Raw genomic sequence first — 16509 nt, 5'->3', positions numbered from 1 at the left:
CATGTGGTATTAACAATCATAAGGTTTACGGGTTCTAACTTTAAATTAGCGAGTTATGTCTATTTAGCTCACTGAAATTACTTTAAGTATGGAAAAGTACTTGTACGCCTTCATATCAAAAAGGGTTTTATGTCGATTTAAAATCACTTTTTACATCAACAATTACATACTTTATTGTATACTTTTGGTCTTGGTATTTAAGACTACACATCATTCATTACGGAATTTTTCTCACATCAGAAACGGTTTTATGCCAATTTAAAACCACTTTTATATTTTTAAGTATGACAAATATTTGTTCATTTTCGGTCCTGGTATTTAGGACTACATAACTTTTGTAAGGAAAATATTGGATTTTCCTGGTAACATACATCTCTTTACAAAGATCGATTTTCAAACTCTTACTGTCAAAAGCTTATGAACTCACCAACCTTTGTGTTGACACTTTTCAAAACTACTTGTATTCTCAGGAATTCAGTGAAACAGGAAATCAACCACGTTTTGAGGATGGGACGATAAATCGTCGAACAGTTCACTTTGGATCATAATGTAACTGATTTGAATCATGTAAACATATACTTTGGTGTAACTTTTTCAATTATATTTATGATGGTTGTATTTACTTTGAGCACTATTATACTCGTTGTTGTGATACTCTACATGAAGTCCTCCACCCCCGGACGTTTCCGCCATCCTTGGTTTGGGGGTGTGACAGAATCTGAATTAAACCAAAAGTGATGCTTCGATTTCTTTATTTCTTGCAACTTCAACATAAAGTGTTCCGATGTTGTATGTGTAAAGTTTCACACTTTACAGGAGATTCTTGGGGAAGGAAAGAAGGTTAAGCTTGAACAGAAGGTAAATTCATATCATATGCTTTTGTGTTAGACTTGGTGTCATGGGCGGCTGTCCACTGGGCATGGATGGCAAGTAAGGGCTTGAAGCATTAGAAGAAACAAAATAAGTTTTATTAATCACACAATCAACAAACATTAGAAGTACCTTATAAGCAAGTGGGAGTATTGAAGTCCCCGAATTTGCATAAACGAGCCTTAAAATCCTTGGCTATCTGCACAACAAGCTAGTCTCCACTAGCAACATGGGAAAATATGTCCAAAAACTATTTGAATGACCTAATCATCTTTAAATAGCATCAAATCAACACCAATTCTCTATATCTTCTTCATTTTGACCAAAAAAACAATTAAAAGACCTTGATTTTTAATTAATTGATTAAAAATGACAAATTTAAAATAAATGGTTTTAATAAAAAAGACATGTTTGAATGCAAATGCAACAGAGATAACTCCTGGTTAGACCAGCCCACCAAATTACCAACTAATTAAATTATTAAATTGTGGTTAGATAAATGAAATTTTCAAATAGAAAAGAAATAGATTGGTTAATTTGTGTGGGTGTGTTCATCTGGTGTTGTGTTGAGATTTTTGATGACTCACCCCTACTTCTGTACATGTAATTGGAAATAATAGAAAAGGGAAACACAAAAGCAACACGCCCAACCAAATATTAACAGACTAAAGCAACATTGCTAGCCATCTTACGTACAAAATGAGAAGGGCTTTCCAGCCTACCTGGCATCATTAAAAAAGGATGAAATAAATACCGGATTAAAAGAAAACCATAATTATTAATTACAGTAGAGGGAAAGATATTTATAGCTATCCCCTTGAAGAATCAAGTGCACTACATCCTTAGTACCATCTGAATCTTCTTTTGTTAGCTTTTCTAAGGAAAGCCCAATTGCTGCTGTTAAATCTGAATCTCAAATTAAGGAATCATAGGGGGGTGTAAGTGTAAAATAGAAAAAATAGAATTTTTTTTAAAGAAAAAAAAAAGATACATGGTTGTTGTTCTAGTGGTGCTGACTGTACAAACTCTCATTTTGACCATACTGCAAGAACATGTTGAGTGGCATCCAAGAGATTGTGATGATTTCTAGTTTTGCCCTTGACTGTGGTATTAGGAGGGGATTGAAGAACAGAAAACTGAAGGATCCATCTCAGACAACAAATAGGGAACACTTTCCAGAGTAAAAATCTTTCTGCAAACATGGACCTGATGGATGTTTGGAGTTCAAAAATCTGGTGAAACAATAACCAAAGAATCCAGTAACCTTTAACATCATTTATGTTTTGAGTTGCTAGTTTTTGCAAAATCTTCTCAGATATTCTTTCTACAGCATATGAATCTTTAATTTCCTCCATTATCTTTGACCAAAACTATAGACCAGGTTTTGATTTAAAAACTTCCATAATGGACAAATCAGTCTTCTGCTGTAAAAGGCTTTGAACTTGAGTAACAATTCGTGGGATCACTTCACTTATTAGCGCATCTGCATGAGATAAGGATTTCTTGTTTTATTATTATTTTGTTTCAAAATATCAATGCAAATTAATCCTTCTTTTGCTCATTGAATGAGTTGAATTGTAATCCTTTATATATATATGTATAAGCTGACTTATATATAAAGAGATTAATTATTTGTTGTTTTGGAGAATTGTAATTGGACTTACATTTGATTTTGTCTTCTACTGGAGCTTTGGGGTGGAACATGTAAAGTGATCTAACAAAGTCACCAAAATCGACGACTCCCTTATGCTTAACGTCAAAAAGACTAAAAATCTACACACATAATACATATATGCAACTTTTAATTTAAACCTTAATATATATAATACCGTATGCAATTGCCATGACAAATTAATTTCACTTATAATGGGTTCATCTAATTTAATGAAATTATTTGTATAAACCACTCAATTTAGTAAATTAACAAGTACAACATACCTTATTTGCAAACAGATTCTTTTTCCTTTTGTTCTTGAACAAAGCTAGTAGGAATTCTTCCTGCATTTATATTATATAATTAAATAAACATGTGATATTGAGATACATATTTAATTAGTATTTATCTACATAATTAATTAATTAAAGAACCTTGCTAATTAGTCCGTCATCAACTACAGAACTGCTTATCCTCTTGAATAGCTCAAAGAGTGTTTCGACCTCACTAACACTGACTATATACAGTTTATTTTTGTTGTAGAACAACTTTGTTTGGAACCAACACCAATGTCATGTTCCTGTCCCTGAAATTCTTGCTCTCCTCAATCGCTAGCTGCACATTACAATATTCTTATATTTTTCAAAATACAACGTTGTGCAAAAAGACGTAAACACCCTTGTCATATCACATACACATACCTCCGCTACATCATCACGGAAATGTCTAATAAGATCAATCGCATTATTTTTTAACTCTCTTTCACGTCCCTTCAAGTTCACTATTAGTTTCACTTGTCAAATTACCAAAAAGTACATGATAAAAATCATCACATTTCAATTAACAAACACCCACAATAACACACAGAGAGATCAAATGAATTATTAAAAAAACCTTGTCACCATCTTTTAAAAACCTCTGAGCAACTTTCAATAACAGAGCAACAAGAAGCCCTAGATCCTTGAAATAGCATGGATATACGAGATAACTTCCATGAATCAAGTGGAAGAGAGGAAATAATACAAAGAAAATGAAAAGGATACCTTTTACAAAGATGATTAAGTTTCAGACTTTCATACACTCCATGTAGTAAATCAATAATCTCTAATAAAGATTCAACTATGTGGGAAGTATCTACGTGTTGAGAAGCAATACATGATTGATCACTTTGAAGTGATATTCTACGAGAAAATCCACTCATGAAATGAGATTTAGAAAATTTCTCGTGAAAGCTGCTGTTGACAAGAAAGTCCCATGATGAACCTGAATGTACTGAGGATTTTCCTATCTCTCCCAAAAATGTCTAATAGGATAGCGCATAAAGACTCCCATTCGGTATCAACTGGAGAATCCACCTTAGATAGATAAGTTGAATCACCATTGCCCCAAAGAAGACCCACAAAATGATTATATAAATTAGCTTCAAGTCCCTCGACCATTGTTGTGATTCAATTATTTGCCAATGATAATGAAGGGTATCTACGAAATGTACATCTGAGCATCTGTAATAAAAAAATGGAAAAAAAAAATTGTAATGTCAACAACAGAACGGAGTTTAACAAGTCAGAACATATATGTATGTGAGTAGATATCAAACCTGTCCATTATTTGCAATGACATTGATTCTCCTTTTAACAACATCAGCCAATCCAACAACTTTTACATCTTGGAAAGCAGTTGGTGCTTCCAGTGGCTTGACCTTGTGTGAAACACCACCATGGTATTGAAAAGACGGAAGGACATATCTTTAGTTTACTCTCTACTTTACTAGTAACATGTAGAGAAGGATTGGGTGTGCAATGGATTCCAAGATTTAACTAACTTACTGATTATAATAATATATATTTTGGTTCAAACATTTAGTCAAACACCTGGTGTGCATAAAAAAATTTTGGTACTTATATCATAAAATATTAATAATTCCATGAAAAGATTTGAGAAAGGGTAGAAGGGCACAAAAATCGTCCAAAAAGAAGGACCAGTTGTACATGAAATAGGTAATTGTGGTTAAAAAAAGAAGAATTACCTTTGGAATATGCCTACTACGCAAATGAAATACACTCCTTTAATTTTGAAGTCTCCAAAATCGGCATGAGGTCAAGATGACCTGAAGCAACCAGGAAACTATCATACTACATGATGGGGGCGTGCAGAAGTAAGAAGGATGGCAATATCAGGAGAAACGGCACTGCCAACAAGGAGAACCCACAGAAGGGAAGAGACGAGAAAAAGGCATCGTATCGTTCTTCTGCTTGTTTCTGTTGTATAAGTAAAATCAAGATTGATAGAAGATTATAAAAAATTAGGATGAGAGAAGAAAGAAAACAAACCTTAATCCGTACGAGGTGGGTTGAATCCAAACTCCTCAGACTTTGTAGAGAGAACTCATGTAGTAATGCCCTAAATCACTGGTTCTCTAAGAGTAAGAAAATTAGTGTGATTCTGATGGGAACCTTAGATTTCTGTCGATTCTTTCAAGTTTCAATCAAAAAATGAGAAAGAGTTCGGGAAATCAAGAATGGAATGCTCACATTTACAAGCATTGGGAAGATGAAAGATAGAAAGAAGGTAGAAAAGAAGAAGGCGGGTCTTCAAAATTTTGGAGATTTCATTTCCCCCTATTAATAGGAGAAGCGTGTTTCATTAAAATTATAAAGTGACAGTCATAGAGGACACGCGATTAAAATAAAGCGCCCTCCGTGTTTTTTTAATTTTTTCTTGGGACACTAATTTAAGGGCACGCAATAATGCGTGACTTAAATCCTTAATGTTTTTGAAGAGGTGACACTATTTTAAGGTCACTCTCATTTGCGTAACATAAATCATTACGTGTCGTGGTTTGCACGTCGTAAAAGGGTCGTTTTCTTGTAGTGATAACCTCAATTATTCTGGAAGTCAAAACATGCAAAGTGAAACAATAGCTAAACAATTAACATAAGATAGTAACTTTACTTATAAACAATACTCTTTTACTTAATCATCAAATGTCAATTACATTTACCTATTACATGTTTCTAAAACTACATAATCTAAACTAATATCATCCTTCAGCCCAATACTCCTAGCATGCTGCAAGTGCTTAACCCTGCTCAGTCCCTTCATAAGCGGATCTGCTGGATTATCTTTTGATGATATCCTCTTAACCACGAGATGTCCTTCTTCTACTCAATGTCTAATAAAGTGATATATTTTGTCGATATGCCGAGATCTACCATGATCCCTCGGTTCCTTGGTCAAGGCAACCGCTCCTTCATTATCACAGAAAATTTCCATGAGCTCCTTTATAGTAGGCTCAACTCCAAGATCGCCAATGAATTTCTTCAACCATATTGCCTCCTTTGACGCTTCGCTCGCTGCAATGTACTCTGATTCGCACGTTGAATCAGCTATAGTTTCCTGTTTGGAACTTTTCCAAGTTACCGCTCCTCCATTAAGGGTAAATACCCATCCCGACTGCAAACGGTAGTTGTCCCTGTCGGTTTGTAAACTGGCTTCACTATACCCTCGCACCTTTAAGTCGTCATTCCCTCCGAGGACTAGAAACCATTCCTTGGTCCTCCGAAGGTACTTAAGGATGTTCTTGACCGCAATCCAATGCGATCTTCTAGGATTCCCTTGATATCTACTGACCATGCTCAAAGAAAAGGCCATATCAGGACGAGTACAAGTCATAGCATACATGATTGAGCCAAATGCGGAAGCATAAGGTACTCGGCTCATCTCAGCTATCTCGGCTTCGGTACTCGGACTTTGAGTCTTACTCAACTTTGTATTACTATGTATCGGTAGTTCTCCCTTCTTCGAGTTCTCCATACTAAAACGATTTAGTACCTTATCTAAGTAAGTATTCTGACTAAGTCCTATTAGTCTCTTACTTCTTTCTCTCACTATCCTTATTCCTAAAATATAGGAAGCCTCTCCGAGGTCACTCATAGCGAAGCACTTCCTGAGCCAGGACTTTACCTCCTGCAGAGTCCAGATGTCGTTTCTTATGAGCAATATGTCATCGACATACAAAACGAGAAAGCTAACTATGCTCCCACTGGCTTTGACATGTACACATGATTCATCTTCGCTTCATACAAATCCAAACTCTTTAACTTTCTCATCAACGCAAAGATTCCATCTGCGAGATTCTTGCTTAAGTCCATAAATGGAATTCTTAAGCTTGCACACTCTATTTGGATGCTTTGGATCGACAAAACCCTCTAGCTGAGCCATGTAAACATCCTTAGCCAACTTCCCATTAAGGAAAGCGGTCTTGACATCCATTTGCCATATCTCATAATCATGAAATGCGGCAATGGCTAGCATCACCCTAATAGATTTTATCTTATCAAATGGTGAGAAGGTCTCATCATAGTCAACTCTGGGAGTTTGAGTAAAGCCCTTCGCCACCAGTCGTACCTTGTACGTGTGCACATTCCCATCCACGTCGGTCTTCTTCTTGAAGATCCATTTGCACCCAACTGTCTTACGTCCGGGCACATTGTCAACCAAATTCCAAACTTGGCTGTCATACGTGGATTGAATCTCGCTCTCCATCGCCTCTTTCCATTTTGCAGACTTCGGGCCTGCCATGGCTTCCTTATAACAATTAGGTTCATCTAGATTTATTAGTGTACTATCACTAATATACGTGTCCCCTTCGATAGTAATATGAAAACCATACAACTGGGGTTGAACTCTAACTCTTTCGGAACGTCAAAGAGGTAAGGAATGGTCAATTGGTTCAACCGGAGTTTCCTCCTCGGGTTGAGCGCCAGCGGTAGAGGTTCCTTCATCACTCGACTCTTGAATCTTTTCAAGATCGATCTGCCTCCCATTGTCTCCTTGGTTTATAAGTTCTCGTTCTCGGAAAACCCCTATTCTTGCTACGAAGACAACATTGTCACTCGGTCTATAGAAGAGATATCCAAAGGATTTCTGCGGGTAGACGATGAAAATACATCGCTCACTATGAGGTTCGAGCTTGTCTCGTATTACGAAAACTTCACGACCCCACACCTTGATATGTGCCAACGAGGGATCTTTCCCTGTCAAAATCTCATGAGGTGTTTTGGCAACCTTCTTTATAGGGAGTCGGTTAAGGATATGGGCGGCAGTCTCTAAGGCATACCCCCAAAATGAGATAGGTAGTGAAGCACGACTCATCATAGAACAAACCATGTCTAACAAGGTTTGATTCCACCTTTCTGCCACACCATTTAGCTGTGGTGTCCTAGGTGGCGTCAATTGTGAAACTATTCCGCATTCCTTGAGATAGTCGTGGAATTCCAGACTTAGGTACTCTCCTCCTCGATCGGATCGAAGCATCTTGATCTTCCTGCCCAATTGATTCTCCACTTCATTCTTGAACTCTTTGAACTTTTCAAATGTTTCAAACTTGTGCTTGATTAAGTAAATATACCCATATCTACTATAATCATCGGTGAAAGTCACGTAGAAGCGGTTTCCATCCTTTGTGGTGGATCTAAAGGGCCCATATACATCGGTATGTATGAGATCCAATAAACCCTCGCCCCTCTCACAAGTTCCAGTGAAGGGTGACTTGGTCATCTTTCCAAGTAAACAAGATTCGCACGTGTCATCTTCCCTAAGGTCGAATGACTCCAACACTCCATCCTTTTGGATTTGGGCTATGCGTTTCTTGTTGACATGTCCAAGACGACAATGCCACAAAGATGCTTTATCCACACTATTGGAAGAATCCATACACAACACATCATTTCCCAGGTTATCTACAACCATAACAGTTTCATAAATTCCATTACAAGGCATTGCTTCAAAGTATAAAACACCGTTTAGCTAAGAATAAATAGAGACATTCATATTATTAAACGAATATCTAAATCCTTGTCTAAACAAACCATGAAATGAAATGATGTTTTTTGCCATATCTGGCGAGTAGCAACAATTATTTAAATCTAAACCTAATCCATTACTAAGAACTAAAGAATACACTCCAATCTTGGTGACAGGCGACGATCTTTTGTTTTCCATGATTAGATTTATTCTTCCTTGCTCCACATCTCTATCTCTTCTTAGTCCCTGCAAATCAGAACAAATGTGGTAACCACATCCTATATCAAGAACCCAAGAAATAGTATGAGATGAATCCTTAGATTTAATTATGTATATACCTGCAAAAGATGGCTTGATCTTTCCTTCCTTGATGGCTTGCAGATATTGCGGGCAGCTTCTCTTCCAATGCCCTATTTTGTGGAAATGATGGCACTCTGCCTCCTTCGGGTTAGGGTTGGGCTCAGCAGGATCAACCTCGGTCCCACTAGAAGAGGAACCATCTTGGGACTTTCCCTTACAGTGGCTCTTTGATGGAACCTTCCTCTTCTTGCCCCTTCCCTGCCCTATAGCCAAAACAGGAGCAGCGGTTGGTGCGGGAGTTGGTGCAACAGTCTTGTCCTTTAGGTTGCTCTCAGGAGTCCTTGGAGTTTGCTTAGGGTGACCTCTTCCTTGTTCATGTGGTAGGTCGTCCTAAATTGGTTGTAGCATGAAGGCAAGGAGTGAAGAACAATGTCGATGGCCAAATCCTCCTCAAAGTTAACATTTAACTTGCAAAGACGATCAACATATCTTTGCATCTTTTGCAAGTGCACGGTTAACGATTCGCCACTTCCTATCTTGGCGGTGATGATGTTGGTGATGATCTTGTAGCGCTCTTGCCTCGTGCTTTGGTGGTACCTCTCCATCAAGATTTGATGCATTTCATAGGGATACATGTCCTCATAGGAATTTTGGAATTCTTGGTTCATAGTGGCTATCATGATGCAATGGACTTTCGTTGCATCACGTTCGTGTGTCTCAAAGACAGCCATCTCTTCGGGAGTAGCGATTTCCGGGTTGACCTTTTCGAGCTTTTCGTCGAGGGCATACTCTTTGTCCTCGTAGCGTGCAATGGTGTGAATGTATCTTATCCATTCGCTAAAGTTCGTACCATCGAAGGTCACCTTTTGGCAAAGACTCATTAACGTGAATGAGTTAGCAGCAGTGTTGTTTGCGTTTGACATCTACAATTAGAAAGGACAAAGTTTGATTAGAATTGGATCCCTAATTTACATATTAGAAAAGGGATGCCGTAATCCAACATGCAAATAATTTGGAGGTAAGTGAATGATGATTCACTAATTCTTCACCTTGAAAACATAACCTTAAGTTTTTATTGAGAATTCCTAGATTTTTCTTTGAGATTCATTGAACCTTTCAATTGCATGTTTAAATCTCGATATGCCCCTCTAGTTTGTGACTGGGATACCGAGAATCACAAAGCGGGTGTGAATAACCATGCAAAATCTACACGGTGCCTTCATTGTTACAATCACCGGCCCATTCGATGTGCCGGTAAACCACACACGCTCCATCGAACCATGATAAACAATGAATTAACCTTTGTCACCTTTGCTTAGAACCAACTAGTGTGCCGGTAAACCACACACGCTCCACTAACTTCTTAGCAAGGTTGCAAAGTGAAATTTCATGGGATTGCATCAATTCACTTTTCCTAAAGTAGCTAAGATTGGGAATTTTATAAAATAGTTTAGTTACTTTATAGATTCATTATACTTATTAATGAGGAGAGAGAGTTGCCATATCCTACCCGTTCGGCTAACGACCCTCCACCAGTCAAGCAAGCGGTGGGTGTGAGTGTACACCCATTAAGCGCCATTTTATAGGCAACAACCTTATACCCACCTTATAGACCGGCTTCGTGAATGAGGCCTACTAACGTTAACACTAGCATTTTAATTTTACTTATATATTTTATAAGCTTTTAATAATATAATAGTATAAGGTTGAATTTTAAACTTGTAAAATTCTAGGGGTTGAAATTTAAATTCTTCTAAATTAAACTATTAATCACCAAATTCAAATTTCAAAACTTCGGGATAAATATTGAACTTTTCAAAACACTAGGGATCAAATAACAAATAATCCAAATTAAACAATTAATTTCATAATTTTCTATATTTGACCTAATCCAATTTTAGTTATTAGATAATTACCAAATAATCTTAAATAGTCCATATTTATCATATAAATAATTAATATTCACTAGATTTGAAATTATCTATTCTTATGTCAAGGATAATCATTAAATTAGGTTAAAATTCAAATTTATACTTAATAAAACGATTTAGGTATCAATCCAAGACAAAACAGCAATAAAATCCTGAATTATCCTCTGTCTGACACTGGGACTCGCCGAGTCAAGCTTTGGACTCGCCGAGTAGGGCCAACTCGCCGAGTCCAGACACTGACTCGCCGAGTTGGGTCGGACAGAGGTGAAGAAAAACGATTTTCAGCAAGCAAAACAGTTAAGCATCACATTCAATTGAAACCAATCATGGCTCTGATACCACTGTTGGGTTTTAGACATAAGATCTTTCCTATGTGCACATACAACCCTATAGCTTGGATCTAGGTTTCTCTAATTGAAAAGGCAATATATCCAATACTTTCATGGCTAGATCTAGTGTAAACTAACAATCAAAAACATATGAAAACAGATCTAGAATAATACCGTGAGTTACTTGCTTGAAGCCTTCTTGTTCTTTGAGCTTGGAGTCACAATTGTCACTCCTCTAATGGCTTACAAACACCAACTAGCAAGAAGATGATTTGAGAGAGGTAAGGAAGAGGGAAATCGGCTCTAGGGTTACTCCAATCACAAGGTGGTCGATTTCCACAACCCCTAGGGTCTATTTATATTGTGAGCTCCTAGGGTTTCACCCTAAAACCCTAATTGGATAACTTAGCCTCAAAGCAATCCAATATCCCTTCTAGATAAGGCCTTAGACGATTTCTAGGTGATCCACATCCCTAAAATCGTCCACCCCATATCCATAAGGATTCTTAGCTCAAAATACAACTATCACATATTTGACAGTTTATACCCCTTTCTTCAATTAATCTCTTTAAGTCTCCAAATTAATTCCTAATTAATTTATGAGTTATATTAATCAAATAATATTATTATTCCTTTAACATATTATTCTTATAATACATTAATAATAATATCTCTTCTCTCTATATAAATCACCCTGTCAAGTTGCTATGGTGAAGGCAACCTAAAAGGACCATGTAAAATCGGGTCAAATACTTACCAAATATAGTTACAACCTTAGACACTAATCCAACATATTCCCCCCCTAAAAACTTGAGAAAACATGAAAATGTAGGGGTATGAACTCACCTTATATGATGTAAGTGGGTGGATGTTGAAGGAGAGAAGTGTTCAACTCAAGAACACTTGAAGATGCCTAGAAGATTTTCGAGAATAAAGCACCAAAGTGATGGAATTTGTGTAAGCATTCTATGATATGAGTAAAGGGAATGTAATAATCATAAGGAGAATGATGAAACTTACCAAGAATGAGAGAAAGTGTGATGAACAACCCTTAAATCTCGAAATTGGAGTGGGAGGATTCGAGAGAAAAGTGATGTTTGATACTTGGAGAAAATGAGGAAAAATGAGTGAAGTGAAGAGTGAAAGAGAGTTCTGCAGCTCCTTTGAACGTGGGTTGCTGGGAAAGGAGTGGGGTAGGGCCTTGAAGTGCCTAGGAGTAGTGGGGAGTACAAGGATTGGTCAAAGGAATGGGCATGGGGTGGTTGTTTGTGTCAAATATTATGGCAAGATTCACACTCCACCTCAAGATCTCACTTAAAAGATTTTATTTTTGAATAAATATTTCCATAAAAATATGCCCAAATTATGAATATTTAGGGTCTTATATGTTAAAATATGATTTCTAGAGAAAATCCCGCATTAAAATTGTTGAGCATCAGCGCTACCGGTTGATCTAAAACCAATTGGTGTTAGAAAGGGCGCAACCTTACCCATATAGCGCATTCAGCCCTCCAGGACCAGGCATTCTATTGTGGCACTCCAGGCCATCGTGAGAGGACTTGGTCGATGCCATTTCTGACCCCCAACAATCCCCCCCCCCTCAGAAGTTGCTCCCTGAGAGAATAGAACCCTCGCCACTGGCTCTGATACCACTTGTTGAGCATCAGCGCTACCGGTTGATCTAAAACCAATTGGTGTTAGAAAGGGCGCAACCTTACCTATATAGCGCATTCAGCCCTCCAGGACCAGGCATTCTATTGCGGCACTCCAGGCCATCGCGCGAGGACTTGGTCGATGCCATTTCTGACCCCCAACAAAAATGATTAAAATCGGACATAAAATGGAGAATTAGTCAAAAACCGGGTGAAAAACGTAAAATCTGAAGTCTAGGACCGGAGACGCTAAGGCTCGGTCATTAGCAGCCTTGGAACTTGAGTGGCTCGGTTGCTAAAGAGGGTCCGAAGTGAGGCTCAGTCGTGGATGCTGAAGGAAGGTGCTGCGGTCCGAAGGGAGTCTGATGCGGGGCTTGGGTCCGGGTTCAGTGGCTCCGGCTTCGTGGCTGCGATCTTGACGGCTGTGGCTCTGGGCTTCGACTGGATGGCTGCGGCTACTCAAGGGGCCTCAAACTCAGCTCAAGTGGCCTCGGATCCAAGAGGACTTGACCCTTATGAGGAGGCTTCGGTCCTAAAGGGTTATTTTCCAAGGTTTTTCCCTTCTTTGAGTGATTCCTTATCAAGCCAAGTATCGGGATGCCCCAATTGATTAAAAATTTTCAAGAGATTTGGGAGAGATTTCACATATGGAGAGAGATTTCTCATACAAAGAGAGATTTGGGAGAGATTTCACATATTGAGAGAGATTTGGGAGAGATTCCACATTCTTAGAGAGATTTCTCATACAAAGAGAGATTTGGGAGAGATTTCACATACGGAGAGAGATTTGGGAGAGATTTATCATACAAAGAGAGATTTGGGAGAGATTTCACATATGGAGAGAGATTTGGGAGAGATTCCACATTTTTGGAGAGATTTCTCATACAAAGAGAGATTTGGGAGAGATGTCACATTCTTGGAGAGGTTTCTCATACAAAGAGATAGAGTGAAAACGATTGAGAGAGGTTTCGTGTGTGACAATTGTGAGTGTCCGGCTTCGCAACGCAAGGTCTGTAAGCCCCATTATGTCATGTTTAAGGATCTTACATACTCCCAATGAGTATGCACAATATATTATCAGTTTGGTTTGTTACTTACCACAGTTTTAGGTTACGGAAATCTAGATGTACGAACTTTCGATTTATGATCTCTCATTAGAATAGCGAGTTGTTTAGTAATTAAATAACATAAACCCTAGTACCCATGGGCTAATTGAGTTGGCCGGTATGACTTGTTGACTTTAGTTGACTTTGACTTGACCGAAACTTGACGGTTGTCATAGTTTGTGAGCTTCTCAGGGTTCAAAACCTGAATGATATGGTGGAGAAGGCCCACAAGCGGGAGATACAGCTGGAGTTCCGCACCAACCAGAAGCCAGAGCAGGCTCAGGCAACTGTAAGACAGGCTAAAAAGCCTAACACCTCTGATTCTTCTGGTAGGGGACAGCAGGGTCGTGGCCGGTGTGCCAAATGTGGGAGATCGCACAGTGGAGTTTGCTGGGTGACAGTCCAAGTATGTTATACATGTGGCCAACCAGGCCACGTGAGCAGGGATTGCCCCAAGAAGGGCTTGATTTGTTTCCACTACAACCAGACTGGCCATAAAAGGCCGATTTTCCGAGGTTACAGGAAGGGGGAGGAGCAGTGGCAGCGCCTGCACCCGCCACGATGAGGATCACGGATGGCCGCCCTGCCAAGGCGGATACTCTTGCGGTGAAGAGTTGCGCATTTCAGTTGACCACAAAGGAGGCTTGTGCAGCGCCAGACGTCATGGCTGGTACGTAATTTATTTACCCTGCTTGAATATATAGGGTTTTCAACCCATAATAATATAGTTGATATGTTTAATTATCTAACAATTAATCTGGTTACCCATCCTTACGTTTTTTCCTACCTAAGGGGCCATGATATACTGTGAGTGCCAGCTGGTGAGAGTGCGAACCCCAAGTGGGGGAGAACTGGTTAGTCACGAAGAGAAGGCCTCGCAGGGGGCAACCCTCTGTTCAGTGGCGAGGGCTAGGAGACTTCTCCATAGGGCTGGCAAATACATACCACGGAGAACCAACCAACACGTTACCAACTTAACCAATAAAATTGGTAGCCAACTTTTTTGGTAACCAATATATTTGACTGGTAATACCATACTAATTAAGTAATCTTGGTATGGTAACGGTATGAAATTTTGGATACCACGGTTGTATCCTACCAACCGATATATATATATATATATATATATATATATATATATATATATATATATATATATATACATACATACATACATACAAATTCTTAGTATTTTCATGTTTTAACTAGAGTAACAACTATCAGTCTTGGAATTACTAACATAATTGAGTGATTAGCAATTCTTTTTATACTTATTATTTTTTGAGAAATTGATGAGTAATACCAAACGAATTATATTACACTAAAAGGAAAAGTAATACCAAAATAAGGGATGAGCGTAAGTCCACAACTTCATCTCAAATTCGCGTTTAAGATGAGTTTTTGACCTTAATTTCCGATTCTCGAAATTCTTCTATATTGGCAATTTCAAGTTGTATTAATTAAAAAATTTGGTATATACCAATACCAATTTGTACCAACCAAATATGTTGGCAGCCAAATTAGTTGGTACCAAATATACTTGGTACGGTACCGGTAACTAAATATGTTGGCAGCCAAATTAGTTGGTACCAAATTTGGTATATACCAATACCAATTTGTACCAACCAAATATGTTGGCAGCCAAATTAGTTGGCAGCCAAATTAGTTGGTACCAAATATACTTGGTACTCTGCCAACTAGAATTGGTACGGTACATGGTTTGGAGGAAAAAAGATCGGTACCGTACCAATTCCACCCCTACTTCTCCAGCAGGGTTGTTCAGGATTTTTAGCGTATATAGTGGATATGAGGGTTGAGACCACGACAGATTTAGGCAGTGTGTCGGTCGTATGAGATTAACGGGATGTCTTTCCCGAGGAGTTTCCTAGAGTGCTGGCGGAGAGGCAAGTGGAGTTTTGTATTGATTTGATGTCGGGTTCCGCTTCGATAGCTAAGGCACCGTACCGGCTAGCTCCTCCCAAGATGCAGGAGCTATCTACGCAGCTTTAGGAGCTTCTAGACCGAGGGTTTATTCGTTCGAGCAGTTCCCCGAGGGGAGCACTGATCATGTTCGTGAAAAAGAAGGATAGGTCACTAAGGATGTGTATTGATTATCGGGAGCTGAACAAGTTAACGGTGAAAAACCGTTATCTGCTCCCAAGGATCGAAGATTTGTTCGATCAGCTACATGGTGCATCTTGGTTTTCCAGGATTGATCTTCAGTCGGGGTACCATCAGCTGAGGATTCGGGCTGAGGATATACTAAAGATAGCTTTCAGGACTTGGTACGGGCACTATGAGTTTGTGGTGATGTCATTCGGGCTCACCAATGCCCCAGCAGAGTTCATGAATCTCATGAACAAGATGTGTAGGTCGATGTTGGATTGGTCAGTGATCGTGTTTATTGATGATATATTGGTCTATTCTAAGACCAAGGAGCAACACGAGCAACATTTGAGAGAGATATTGGTGATGGGTTTGAGCCAAAAGAACATTATATGTGCTCATGCAAACCCTAAAGCTTGGATCTAGGTTTCTCTATTGTACATGAAATTTATCCAACACTTATAAACCCTAGATCTAGCATACATATTGAATGGTTTTGAGCATTCTAACACTCCTATGGTGTACATGCAACCCTATAAACCTTGGATCTATGTTTTCTCTATTATACATGCAAATATTCAATATTCCAAGGTTTTATCCTAACTAGCATAATATGAAGCAACTATATTACAAAAGCGTAGTTAGATAACATACCTTTTTATGTAGCTTGAAGTCTTGAACTTTAAGATCTTAGCCCCAATAGTGTGGAAGCCTCAAGTGGAATAACAAATCACCAAAAACACCTTGGAAAACTTG

This window comes from Lactuca sativa, chromosome 3, assembly GCF_002870075.4.
Source record: "Lactuca sativa cultivar Salinas chromosome 3, Lsat_Salinas_v11, whole genome shotgun sequence".
Taxonomy (NCBI): Eukaryota; Viridiplantae; Streptophyta; class Magnoliopsida; order Asterales; family Asteraceae; genus Lactuca; species Lactuca sativa.
This window is presented reverse-complemented; position numbering follows the sequence as displayed.